This window comes from Lepeophtheirus salmonis, chromosome 10, assembly GCF_016086655.4.
Source record: "Lepeophtheirus salmonis chromosome 10, UVic_Lsal_1.4, whole genome shotgun sequence".
Lineage (NCBI taxonomy): Eukaryota > Metazoa > Arthropoda > Copepoda > Siphonostomatoida > Caligidae > Lepeophtheirus > Lepeophtheirus salmonis.
The window spans coordinates 7901246-7916335 of NC_052140.2; positions in this window are offsets into that span (position 1 = coordinate 7901246).

Below are 15090 nucleotides of genomic sequence, written 5' to 3' on the forward strand. Positions count from 1 at the left end.
ACACAGAATCATTTTGGCGCAATCTAAATATATTTGTATCTTAAATGCTGGCAATTCCTGTCAAATCTAAATAATAAGTTGAGGAAAGTTCGTATTTTTCGCTTTATTTAAATGATTTATAAGAAGTCGTCCGATTTAAGGAAAGGATGTCCCTTTCTCTTTGCTAACTTGTTGTAAACGAGAATATAACTTCATACTTCCCTTTTTATAATAGCCCAACATTTATAATTCAAAAATGAGGAGAACCTTGCAAAAAAAGATTTAAAGGATACATTTGTGGGTGCAGCAAAGAAGCAGGGGAGGGTTCGTCATGGCATAAACTCCGTCTGGTATTTTATCCTTAGTCCAAACCAGATGTATCTAAGATATAGAATATCTTCCGGGTTTTTCTTTAGAGAGAAACCCTTTAAAGGCTCACGTTCTATTTGCAACCAAATAAAAACAAATTCACACCTAAGAACGGTTGTTACGTGTGTTCTTTTCCCTCTTATTATTGAATAAACCGTTGTGGTGTTTTCGTATCTTTCTCTGAAAGAAGAATTCTCGCTTACTTTTGCTGTAAGTTGCTTATAAAAATATCTGAATTTCAATACTTTCTCTGCACGAATATTGTTTTAAATGTAGAAAGTCCTCCTCTTCGAAGCAGTCATTCATTTTCTCCCACCTCAAAATCATATAACAACCAGCTGATGTTAAAAAAGGTCTTAATTTTTGGGAATTTTTTTTTCAAAAATCAAAAGTTATATACAAAAATATTAAATTTTCTACTAAAAAGCCACAATACCTTAATTTTTTTTCCAGCTCACAACTTGGGGACGCCTCTGCAATAGCCTCCCGGGTTCAGCCTGACTGTATACACATTATTTTATAATTTAACTGCGAAAGTACTTTTGATTTGACAAAGAACAAGGAACAAGCAACAGGATTATGAATCGTTTTCTTAATCCTTGTTTCGTCTTACGAGTCAAATAATCCGTTTTCAACTTTAACTAACGAAAAATACATCCTATTAACCTTTTCAGACAAGGAATTTCTTGGGATTTCCTATATACATAGACCTCAAACATTACAAAAGTAAAAAAAAAAAAATATTTTTATCATTCCATTTTTGCTGAAAAGTACTCTTGTACGAAGATTGTTTTACGATCTTACTACAGAAACTGGAGTACTCCAATTGTAAAATTTAAAGGAACAAAGAAATTTGATACGCAACATGTATCTACATGAACGCTACCCAAAAGTACTTTCTAATACAATGACAAAGAAATGCATACGAATTAGTTTAGAGCTACATAATTACAAAATAATCAAAACTATAGACAAAGAAATAAAAACATACTTTTGAGGATGAGAAATTCCATGTATTAGTAATGAATTCGATAGCTGATTGAATCTATAAATTTGTCCAAAAGAGTAAGATCAAAAGTAACTTGTCGAAAGATCCTTGATGAGGAAGAATTACAATAATAATTGACTCATACTCATTTGAAGAAAGCATTTTTTTCTTTTAATACAGAACTGATTATATTTAAGGGGGGCGCTTCAGAGCATAATTTGATCCATTTTCTTCTGCAAAAATTGTAAGATTGAATGGTCTTCATAGGTAAAAAATAGAAGGAAGAGCATAAATTATAGTAATAACATCAAAAAAGGACTCCTGGACCCACAAAATATATCAAAGCCTATTCAAAGGATATCATTACAACATTTTACCTATTAATCCCTCTAAATATTGAACGAATCATATACAAAATGACTAATTTGGAAGGTTTCACAAGATATGGCAATAATTGGACAACGCTTGAAAAGAATAACCTTCAATTTGACATTGTGTTATTGAGATTTGCAGGTGTCTATAGATCTTATGGTGAAGCTACTACTAGTCTTTGGAACGCGTAGAGTAGGTTTGCAATTTGTAATAGCACAATGCCGTTGAAAGACTTCCAATCATGCTCTATGATATTAATTTTGCACTTTCAAAAAGACTGTAAACAAGTTCTTCGTGTACAAAAGGTAAAAAATACATCTGTTATGCCGAAACTAAGATTGATATATTCACCAACATGTTCAAGCTCTTTTTAGTTTAGCTGTATATTTTCAATTGAATGTTGTTTGTTTGTTATTTTTTTCATAGAGTTTATTAATAAATTAATGAAATACAGGAATAATTATATGTGACTTAGAATTATATATCTGATTTATGTATTGTAATTGTTCATATAGAAGTAAGTAATATTTAAATAAGAAATTAGTTAATTTATTCGTAATTCATCTTATAAAATATGATTTAGCTTGAAGTTAAAATAAATACGGCGTTTTTTAGTTAATATTTAATAGGCAAGGGCTGTGTATAAAAAGTAAAGAGCACGCAAGGGTTAAAAGAAAAGCCCGGGAAGGAATAGACATGATTGAAAGTGAAATAAAGCCTCCGCCTAGTTCACGCTTGCTTTAGTCCACCTGCTCTGAGTCTGCACTAAAGGTCCTAAGAGTAGGATGCAGTTTGAATGCAGCATGCCACCTCCCTTTGCGTTGTGAGAGAAACATACGGCATGACCAAGCAAATTTAAAAATATTATTATGTATAGTTTATATTATAAACTGTTCATTATCGTTTGGTTTAAATAAACAACACAACTGCAGTGTTCTTTTCATCTATATTTTAAATTGGAGTACTTTGAGATTTTATGCACATTTGAGAGTTGCCATGATTTAAAAAAGGTTGATAAACGCTGGCTTAGATAATAAATGTCGTACTACTTAATGTATCCATTTATCTATAAAAATTAACAGAAAAAAGGCAAATTTTGATTGGTCTTAGAGCCCTTCTGAAAAGAATCATGCGGAAATGAAATGACTGCCCATCATACCTTCCTTTAATATTTAATTGTTCCTCACATAATAATACCAAAATATGTAATAATTTTGAGAATATTCACTGAAAAAAAAACGGGGAAAAGAATAATTGAATTTATAGGAAAAAACTATTTTAATCCTATAAGGAAAAAACTCTATAGCGGTAAGACTGACTCACACCTGCTTATAAATACATAGAGTGATAATGTGAAGAAGTAGTATTAGTTCTCAAAAAAGACGATAGAATAGTTCGGTATGTTGAAACATAGAGGGCACTACAAATACCTTTATTTTTTTAAATAATTTCGAGTGTAACAATTGTATAAATTTAGAGATGTCAATAAGGTAATAAAGCATTTTTGAAGGGATTATTTTAAGAAATATATTACTATATTATACTCCAATTTTTAAATTTAAATGTAATTTTATTCAGCCTATCAAAATATTAATAATGGATATGGAAGATTATTCTGACTCAAATTCAATTCAATAATTATTGATTCTTAAATTAGATAAGATTCGTGTGTATTCTCCGAACTTTGGTCCCTTGAATCCTCTCACGTTCACGTTTTCCCAAATGATTTATAATTTATATGCTTTTAGTAAAATATGAGATTAATAGAGTAGATTATTTTTATAAAACTATAATCCAAATCAATTATTCTTAATAAGAATCATTCAAAAAATTATTAAAGATCCTCTAGATCTATGATACAAAAATTCAGATACCTCATAAATAATATATTAGCCATAATATTAAAATACTAAAGCGAAAAAGCATATATTTTTTTTTAGTCGGGGTCACAATCTTCATGATTTATCTGAGATTTTTTCCAATATTTGGAGGATTTTGTAAAATTTGCCGCTCGGGAGGTAAATTTATAGGCCACAAAAGTTGTTATGTTCAACCTGGGACTATATACATCATATTTTAATAACATACGCCTGTAGTAATGACGTGCATATCCAACCTGGGACTGCATATATATATATATATCTTATTTAAATAAAAAATTGGTTTAGTAATGGTATACAGTTTGATGGGATTTAATAACTAATGAGATGCAAATTATTCATTTAATTTGAAAAAAAAAAATGTTGGGTCTTATAGCGGAAAATACTGCGTTTCCAAATTTTTTAGTCAACTATTAATTTTCTCTAACCTACTGTCTCGGTGTCAAAGAATTTCCCTTACTCAGTATCGTCACTATATGTATAAGATCTCTATGAAAAACAGTAATTTAAAATCTTAAGGAACTTTTGAAATTAATGTATTTGAGTGGAAAAATATCTTCCAAATATGTTTGGAACTACCTTTGTAAAATGATCATAAAATAGCATATAGATGGTGCTACAGAATAAGTTCCTTTTTCCAAAAGGCAATAAAACAAGTTTCGAAAATCAGGAAAGTCGTATTTTCTTTCATAATGGTAGTACACATTTAAATTTTTATTATTATACGGTTTTTAAAATCATATCAGAATGGGCACGTTCCCCCATTGTTCATACAACAAACTTCTATTATTTTAATACGGTATTTTTTATGTTTCTCTTTTAATATCTTTTCACTTTGAGCTTTTAGAGGTATAATTATTTTATGCAGAAAGATGCAAATATAATGAGCAACATATCTTATTTTATAGCTACGAATGATTAATTTATAAAATAATTAGTGTTTGGCGATTTTGTTGAGTTCTTAAAAATACTTCTCAAATAAATCTTGTTACAATTATTACCTGATTTGAATAAACCTCACCACTCTAATATTATTGCATAATACCAAACCTGATGGGATTCATTTTAACTCTTTAGCATCGTTATAGGTGAAGTTATTTGTGTTCAGAATAAATTGCAAATTTCAAAATATGAAAATGAATTGAAAAAATAGTAGTTTCAGGGGTGTTTACAAGATTTCTTTTTTGTGGAGGGGTTTTGGTTTTTTATTTTTTTGTTTAGTGTAAAAATTAAATTTTTGGGGTAAAATTTCAAATATAAAAATTTTTCTAAAAAATTTCCAAAATCTATAGTTATTCTCAAAAAATTTAATTTTTTGGAATAAAATTTCAAATATTAAATTTTCTAGTAAAAAACAAAAATTCCTTCATTTTATTTGGGGGCTCCAGCCTATTCCCTGCAGACGCCTCTATATTAGAAATTAAAGTAATTAACTGATTTTCATAAATCCCACCAACAGAAACTCAGGAGCTTAAATACATTTAATTTAATTTTATAAATTGATCCGACGCGCCATTTTTGGCCAATATTTATATTGGACGTTCCTCACTACTCCAATGCATGATAGTTAGTGACCGTATTTCTAAGAAAACTTTAAAATCTCACCTCTAGAATGACCACCACGTCAACTTCTTCAGCCTGATTGCCATGCATGATAAAAAAGTGAGGTTATGTTGCTTCACCCTATGTATATCTGTCTGTTTGTTTGTGTGTCGGATGAGAGCTCAAGTTAAGAAAAGAAAAAGGAAGTAAATGTATAAAATAATGAATGAGCCTTTAGATGAGGTTTAGCAATGAGCGTGTAAAGATTAGGGACAATCAGTGAGCACTCTGTAGACTAAAGTACTCCCTGGCTCATCCCTAGTGATGAAAATCGAGTTTATATTGGGCATGTTAAAAAAAGAAACCGAAAATCAACAATGTAACCCTGACAATTTGAAGAATGTTCTGGAGGAGAGAAGCTTAGATGTCATGACGTTTTACTGGATCAGCTACAATAACCTGTGACAAGGGAGGAGGGGGAGGAGTAAATAAACAAGTTACATGGGCCACATCTATTCTGATGTCGATCCTCAATCCTACTCTTTGTCAAACGAGGACTATCAATTATAACTCAGCAACAAATCCTCTTCGTCTTTTATGAGTATATACGAATGTTCAATCAGGTTTTGAAAATAATTGAATGTAGTAGAAAATGAAATTCACTAACCAGGAGTTAAATAATAATGACAACAACAGCTGAGGAAAGTAATATTGATTCTTTAGACATTAAAAAAACGGGCGAGATAAAAAATACACCCAATTTTCATCACTAAATATGAGATATACCGGGGATTATTTGAGTCGAAAAATCTGCAATAAAAGTAAAGAAGGGATTTGTGTAAAGAAAAAACTAAGTAAACGGATTAGAAAACGAAAAACGATTGATGCGTGTCTTCTTTTTACTTTTTTGTGCATTATTTACTAGGTCCTCGGAATGTTAAGTCCTCCCTCTGAAGTAAGCATTCTCGCCTATGTTTGGTTCAAATTAATTAAAAAATACATAATAAAATATATATATACATGAATTTAAATCTAATTACAATATTTTCCTGCACTAATACTATTTCAAATATTGAAGGTTCTCCTCTTTATAGTAGTAGTTCATTTTCTCCCCACAATTCATATAACAGCGGATATTAAAAATGGTCTTAATTCTGTGATACATATATATGTCTTGCTCCCCTCTTCTCGTTGCACTCTTACAAAAAAACCATCTCTACTCATAAGTCAAAGTAATTAATCACATAATTAATAAAGCAAAATTGAAGCAGCTGTCGCTAACTCTTGACCAGCTGCTATCTTCATAAAAACTACTACGTAATTACAAATTATTCCTCATAATCCGGCTGTTTGTAAATAGGGAGTTGGGGGGGGGACTCGTATCTCAAGGTATTACTGTAACATATTTTTCCTTCTTAATTTAAAAGGAAAATGTCTATTAACTATATGAAGAAGTCATTTCGTCCCACGGCGAATGGAAAACGTGTTTCTGTCTATAAAAGGCTACATGAAGAGTCCAAAATATAAATATATATATTATTTGATATTCTATAGGGAGTAGTAGGCACTAGGCACATGGATCTAGGCAGTGGGAGAGAGAGAGACCTTTACATAGAAAACAAATTCAGCCTTCTCCTCTTTCTGATGAGCCAATAATATCCGGATACATATGAATGATGATATGAAGATAAAAAAAATGGGGGATCTAACAAGCAAGGAGTGAATTATATTATACTCACACATCTGACCGTGAAAAAAAGTATAGAATACATGTATAATATGTAGGGGAGACTGGTGTAAGTTGAGTAGGTTTTAATTACTTGTTTTTTCTTACATTTGCTTTCACAAATTCATTAAAACATTAATTGACAAATATCTTTAGCTACCTGTTCAAATCAAAATTACTACAAAAAAAAATCTTACTTGTACGCAGACACATTGCCGAATGGTATTTATGAACAGACACTTTGCCGAATGACCACTTATCCGAAAAAATAATAAATATATTTCATGATGATTCATGCAGCAATACTACCTGGTGGTCCATTGAATTCTGAAACTTACTTATTCAATAATGAATTAAGGTTATGTTATTGAAACTAATTCATATTTTTCTATATTAAAGCATAAAAAATAGTTGCAAAACAAACCTGAGCTGTCTAGCTTACGTACAAGTTGAAAAAATGCCACTTTAACACATATTCAACGCAGTTGGGCGTCTCCAAAACCATTGTCTACCCCGTATGAAAGTAACAAACTATGGAAAGGAGGAAGGGCTTTGTTAGAAAAGTCAATACAGACAAGGAGGCGGTAAAGAAAACAGCCCAGGATAATCCCTCAAGCCCACGAGCAACCCTTGCAAGAGATCCCGGAGTTTCATATCAAGCTCTCCAGAGATCTAACAAAAAAAGTTGGTGGAAAGAGCCTTGTGAGGGTGGAGAGACCACTTTTGACACCTGCAATGAAAGAACCCCATCTTCCCCGTTGCAAGATCGGTTGTTTTGCTCAAGACGGAGCTCCGTGTCAAGACCCAGGCCTTCCTGAGAGACAAATTTCAGTACTTTTGAGACCTCAAATTGTGGTTTTCCTCCTCTCCAAACGCAAAAACAAGCACTACTCTATTTATACTCGTCTGGAGCAGAGAGTACCTGTTACTTCTCACAGGAGTTTCCAGTCTCTAGAATTTTCATTCAGAAGGAGTGGACCAAGCTCGTGTCTATCACATAGTCGAGGTCTGCAAAGGATTTAGGCCTGGTATTAATTAATTATCAGAGTTGAGAGCTCACATATTATATAAAAGTTGTACCGGGCACTATTTTCAGATGATTTTGATAAATAAATGTCCTCATAAGACCTCTTGTCTAAATTTTACTTTTGAATAATAGAAGAAAAAAAATGTGTACCCCTAGATAAGATCAATCCCGTACATAAATAAGAAAGAGAAAAAATCTTTAAAGAAGAGAAGGAGTCAATCAATCAAGAACCATTGGACAATGCAAATGAATCAATCGTTTGGACCGAATGTGTTTGAGCTCCTATGTACATGATCCAGTCCATATCCACTCTCTTCTAACCTGAGGTTGTCTCTAACTCCATAATTATCAAGATGATGTGTTTTTCATTGTAGAGTAGATAATCACATGTAATGCAGTAAGAATCGTTGTGACATATATTTCTTATTTTTTTGGCATAAGTGTCCATTTGACAAGGGTAAGTCGTTAAAGTATACGTCTGGCAAAGTGGCTTTTGGCGATGTGTCCTAGAACTCTCCGTACTTATGTAAAAATTATCAACATCTTCCATGACTGAGGTAAGTTGATCACCATGATGGGAGAAGATGATCATTCTTAAAAAAAAACACATATAACCAGTAACAAATAAATAATTTTAAAATGATAAATGTTTTTCCTATTTTATTATCTAACTATTTGAAGTTATTTTGGATTAATGCTCCATTGTTCCAAGTTACACGTCACGCTGATCCACTGATGACACAAGGAAAATAAATTTATGGAACGATATAGCTCAATGTATAACGCACTCGATAGAAATTGTTCTCTTGAATATGAACTTCAAAGAAGATTCCTGGGTCAGATGGAGTAAATGTAATACTCAATGTTAACAGAAATACAAGGTCATGCCATAACGCGTCTACGACTGATGTTTAACTTCCACCACGCTTTTAATATTGACGTCATAGTAGATGAGTGGTTGAATGTTTTGTCAAAATCTGTTTTTCTTGCCCAGGAGTAGGTACGATACATTAAATTGAAAATTCTAGCAATAGTGACGTCTTAGACTATGAGTGGCTGTGTGTTTGTCAAAATCTGTCTATCTTGCCCAGCAGTCGGTACGATACATCAGATTGACAATTCTAGCAGTCCGATTAGATGATAGTCAGTGCAACTCCATCTGACCAATAAAAGGAACATAAAAAAATGAAGTTGTGTTAATTACCTCCTCTAACAAAATTGAGAGAACGGATATAGTATTCTACATTTTATTTCAATTTAATATAATTTTTTTAAAAACAAGTTCACAAACTACGGATTTTACTTCTAATTTACCCCTTCAGTCACTTTTGAATAATTTGTAAACAGAAAGAGGTAGTCCACAGGAACTAAGACCAGATTATTGTATCTGTAGAGAGACAAAACTATGTATATGATGTAATCAGGGTTATAATTACATTATCAGATTTGTACGAGAGATAGATTCTGACAACAGCCAATTAGAGAAGGAGAAATTAGGCCCAAAATTGACTTTTGAATAATCCCCTTGAATCTTGTAACAAAAGAGAAGTACTTTTGCGCCAAATTTTTACTACTCTGATTGGATGTTGTGCAATTTAATTTGAATCGGTTAGGGGTCATGAATCTTGACTGCCATTTACTGTATAACCTATTTTGAAGCGATAAGGAAAATTGTATGTGAATTGAATGAAAAAGACGCCCTCGCTACTAAAAATTACTTGCAAACTCATGAAAATCAAGCCTTGGAGGCTATATGTCTTTCATCGAAGCTACTTTGTCATTTTTACCGTACACTATTACAAATATTGAAACAGAAGGAATACTCATTTATGATGATCGGAAATTACTTTCTGAAGCCGAAAATGAGATTAAAACATTTTCTGAAAATAAAAGGGAAATACTTCAGACAAAAATAACTTTTTTCACTCACAGAAATCCTGACTCACCCATTTATGCAAAAGATTGGACTCATAATCAGTGGTGGTGATGATTAGATGCGTCGTCCATCCAATAAAACTCCTGAAAATCCCGCCAATTTCAAATTTGCTCCAACTACTAATATGAACGTGAAATTTAAGTATGTTTAAAACTACCAATAATGGATGATCCAATGCACAAATTAATGAAGAAAATATTTCTAAAACATTGATTTGTCGATATAATATAACAAACGTTTGACTATAAATGATCTATATAAAAATGTGTTTTTCTTTCATTTATAATTGCTCATTTTTGATATTTTGGGGTCTTTTTCTATTTTGCTTATTTCAGATTTTTAAAAAATCGTTCAAAAATCCTAAATCCTAAGTTTACCCCACCGCTCAACCTAGTCCTGTCTCCCCTATACCTAGTCAATAGAAGAAAAAGACAGAATGTTCCATTTATATTATTGACTATTGTATACTACTTTTAAGTCATAGCTAATGATAGTACTTTATGTACGATGGTTCTACAATACAGGGGCTCCAAGCGTTACGACTTATAAAAGAACGTGTTTTTCCCTATAACTGTGAGGACTTTGATTAGAATTTTGTTACCACGCAAACAATAATATCTCACGATATCTCTCACTTCCGCCACCAATTTTATGTCCAGTTGGGTGGCAGAAGGATATTTGTATTAGTGATAAGACATTTCCAAAAAAAAAAAAAAAAATCCCGATTCCGATGCCAATTATGATTCTTCAATGTTTTGCCTAAGAGACAAAGAATATATATTTCATTTTTTGGGGGGAGGGGGGCTTGGATTTTGGAAAAAAAATTCAAATATTAATTTCTTTGAAAAAATACAGTATCGAATGCAACAGGAAAGATATTGTTCCAACGATTTCGTTCTGTTAATATGGACGTCGAAAATCTCGATAAAATAATTAAAATGGTCTAGTTGGACCGAAATGTGAGCACATTGTCCAGGAACTGAAGATTAGCAGGAAAACCGTTTGGAACAATCTAAATCGAATAATCCTAACTATGTCAAGGGTGTCTGTAGGATTATATTAGGGCGGGGTGGATTTTTTTCTTTTTTTTGTGGAAAATTTAATATTTGATTTTTTCTCTGAAATTTTTTTTCCAACAAATTTAATTTTCTGTCAATAACTATGAATTTTTGAACTTTTTTTCTAAAAAGTTTAATATTTGAAACTTTTTTCCAAAAAGTCTTATATTTGAAATTGAGTTTTTGCAATTTCTTTCCAAAAAATTAAATTTTTTACGAATAACCGTGGATTTTTGAATTTTTTTATAAAAAATTTAATTTTTAAAATTTTTTTCTAAAAAATTATCTTTTTATAAAAAGCTGTGGATTTTTCAAATAAATAAATAAAAAAATCACCCCCAAAAAAAAAAAAGATATATATATACATACATATATAATCCTACTTAATCGACCCTGTACAATGTACACACTTATTATTAAATTAAAAAGTTATGTATTGCGCCAATCGTTTTACTTTCAATACTAATTGTATAAATGATCCCTTCGTTGTTATTTGAAGGTCTCTTTCATTGCCGTTCGAATCCTGCTGTATGGGATTACTAAGTACTATAATATCTGACTGTCTATATTCCTTCGCATAGCAACGCAAAGCGCACATTCTGACAAATATATATTTTTGCAGAAATTAATTTCTCATATCATCATCATACTTATTTCAGGGGATTTTTGTACAGAACGATCAAAGAAAAAATATGACTGTAGTGATACTGTATTCGATAATAAGTTTGAACAATGCTCTTGGTACATTAGCATCATTTCCTGTTGATCCTTTTACTTTTAAACAATATACATTTTGTGTATAAGTGGCAACTTGTACAAGATAATTGAACAAGTTAGAATTTCTTAGTCTTAACATCCATAATTTATCAAGGGTGTCCGCAGCTGGGGGGCTGGAGGGAAAAAAAATTAAAAAAAGGTTGGATAAAATTAGTCACCCACAAAAAAAAACATATAAATATGTAAAAACTACACTCTTAATATATGGGTCGTCTATGAAATATTCAATTATTGCATGATATTCATCGTAAGTACTCTAAATCCTTCATTTAACATTATTAATCTCATTTTATGGTTCAACTTGTACAAAATTGCAACTTTTACACAACATAAATACACAATAGACCCGTCAACACAAAGCTAATTAGAATGTTTTTTTACCAAAATTTTATATATTTTAAAATTGGTCCAAATAAAGTTACAAAATCAAATGAAGATTCTAAACTATAGTGTATATTCTTGGGTACCTTAACTCATCCCAGAAATTTAAATACAAAGCCCATAAGTGAGCGAAATATATCTATGAAATATTGGGCAGTATGTATGTACTATGTAATTTTTTTTTGAAAAGGACCAAATCCGTGCCAAATTAAGTAATAAACATAGAATGAAGGTTCTTAACTATATTTAACATTCTTGGGTGTCTTAACTTATGCCAGAAATTTAAATAATACAGCAATAACTGATGGAAATAACTCAATGAATTATTAAAGAGTATATACATAATTATGTTGTTTGTCAATACATAAGTAAACTAGAATGATTTATCTTCAAAGTAAGTATGGATTACATTTATATAAGTCAACTAATGATCTTCTACTTCTATTAATTACTTAAAGTACTTTCCAATATGAATTGTCATATTGAAAGAATTATAGATAGATAGATTTTATGTATTTAACAAGGATCATATCCTGACCAAATAGAGTATCATAAATCGAATGAAGGTTTTGATATGGAATCCAGACTTAATCTTTGACGAAAATTATTCTAAATTTCTTTTGTGTTGATAAACCACAAATGTTGTACATATCCAGGGATCCATTAAAATCTGAACACTTTGAATTTTATACTTCAACAAGATATAATTTATTAATTAAAAATAGAATTTCAACAAAATTAAGACCATAAATAGATGTGTGTCTGAGCTCTCTTATTCATTAATGTAGCCGCTCGTAGCAACAATAATGACTTCCAGGCGGTGGTAGAAGGCCAAGCACCTTTTGCAGATGTAGTCCTCTATCATGGCGTCCCAGTGCTTGTTGCCATTGGCTTTGAGAGGATCGGTGTTTGGATGAAAGACACTGCAGGCCTTGGCCCCTAACAAGCACTCAGAAGGTGTGGTGGAGGATGCTGGCACGAGGTCTACATGGGGGCCAAACGTATTTAAAAAAAGTTATTTCTTTGCTGGTATCCAAATTGGCCTCTCCATCCCCACAAAGCTCTTTCCACGCACTTTTTGATAGCTCTCTGAAGAGTCTGGTGTGAAACCCCAAGATTTCTTTCATGGGGCTGTCTGATGGACTTGAGGGGATTAACCTGGTCTGTTTTTTAACTCCTCCGGATCCAGTTTGGCTTATTTGATAGACCCCTTCTTCTTCTCCAACGTTTCAGAGCTGCTGACGTTGTAGAAGTTGGTCCTGGAGACGCTCAACTGCGTGTGACCATGGAAATTCGTGGATGATGTTCAAGTGTCATTTCCTCGAATTGTACGTAAGCTAGAGAGTTTAGGGTTTTTTTTTTTTGTGTAAGTAAATGCTTATGTTTTAATATATTGAAATATGAATTAATTTTAATCACTCAATCTTCATTAATGATTGAATTAGTAACTGTTCAGATTTCAAGTGACCACCCGGTACTGCCCGATATTTAAATTGTGTCATTTTGGTCAATTATTAGTTTATTATTTAATTTTCTAAGATGAATTGAGACACTCAAGAATATTAAATATGGTTTAGAACCTTCATTTGCCTTACGGGACTGTATATGACTCTGATATGCACACCTTTCAATATAGGTGCATGGCATTATTTGAAAAAGGACAAAATCGGGGTCAAATACAGTTTCATAAACCAAATGAAGATTTTGGACAATACTTAACAGTCGTGGATATTATACCTCAAGCCACAAATTTTTGAATACAAAGCCTATAAGTGACCAAAATATTGGACTATACGTATTAATATTATCTAAAAAATTAAAAGAGGGGTACTTTGCCAAATACCCTCCCAAAATCAAATAAAGTTTCTAGGCTATAGTGAACATTCTTGGGTATCACAACTCAAACAAGAAATTTGAATACTGAGGATATAGATGACCAAAATATGTCTATGAAATATATGAAGTAAAAAAAATAAACGGTACATTTTTTGTCCTCTTCTTGATTTTCTGTACAAAATATTAATATATTCTATATTGTATCATAAATAGGAGGTTGAAATGATGTTATTGTTGATGTTGTTACCTGCTGGTCAAATCCTTTTTTATTTATTATTTACCTTAATATTTTTCTATAGGAACAGCTAGAACATTTCCATACAATAAGCTGCTAGAGAATAGAAGAAATCCGTATTCTTTTTCCACTACTCAGTAGTATAATAATACCGGGTGTGTAGTTGAAACAGGACACTTGTAGAAGAGAGGAATCAGAACAAACATAATTCCTCGCAACAGCTGATAAGCTGTGTGCATTGAGTCTAGTGTTCTGTCGTTCCTTATTGGGGACCGAGGACCCAGTCCCATTTGTCAGCCATTAAAGAAGGTAAAATTGTTCCCTATTGACGTCAATGAGGGTGTTTTTTTTAAATTTTGTTATATAACGGAATTAAATATATAACTAAGTAACAATATAAATTATTCGTAATTTAATTTAAAAAATAAAAAAAAGACTTCCAAGATATGTGAATAATCTTTATACATATTCCATATATCTTGTTTGGCTTAATAAATCATTGATATTCTTACAAAATTCCAAGGACCGATAGGCCCTAAGACTGGACCAAACATATAAGGACCGACACAACACTAGTATTGAGGCCCCCTTCAAATAAAAAATTAACAGAATCCATCGAAAAATTGAGATACAACGAGACAAAAGAATGGAGATGGCTTCTCTACTTTGGACAGGACACTCAGCAACAGTGATCCAAAACTTACAATTTAAAGACTATTTACAACGCCAAGAAGGCCATGAATTATGGTTTTGGCGTTGAAAAGAGCTTCAATAAGATAGTTAGTGATGAAAATGGTGACTATTTTGGGTATGTTACACAAAAAAAAACCCTGAAAATTTGAAAAGTGTTTTGGAAGAGAGAGAAAAAAGCACTCATGACGCTTCCTTTGCTCAGCTACACTCATCTCTGACAAGGGTGGTGAGGAAGAAACAAACAAACAAACATGGACATGGGAAAAATTACTCTGACGTCGATCCTCAACT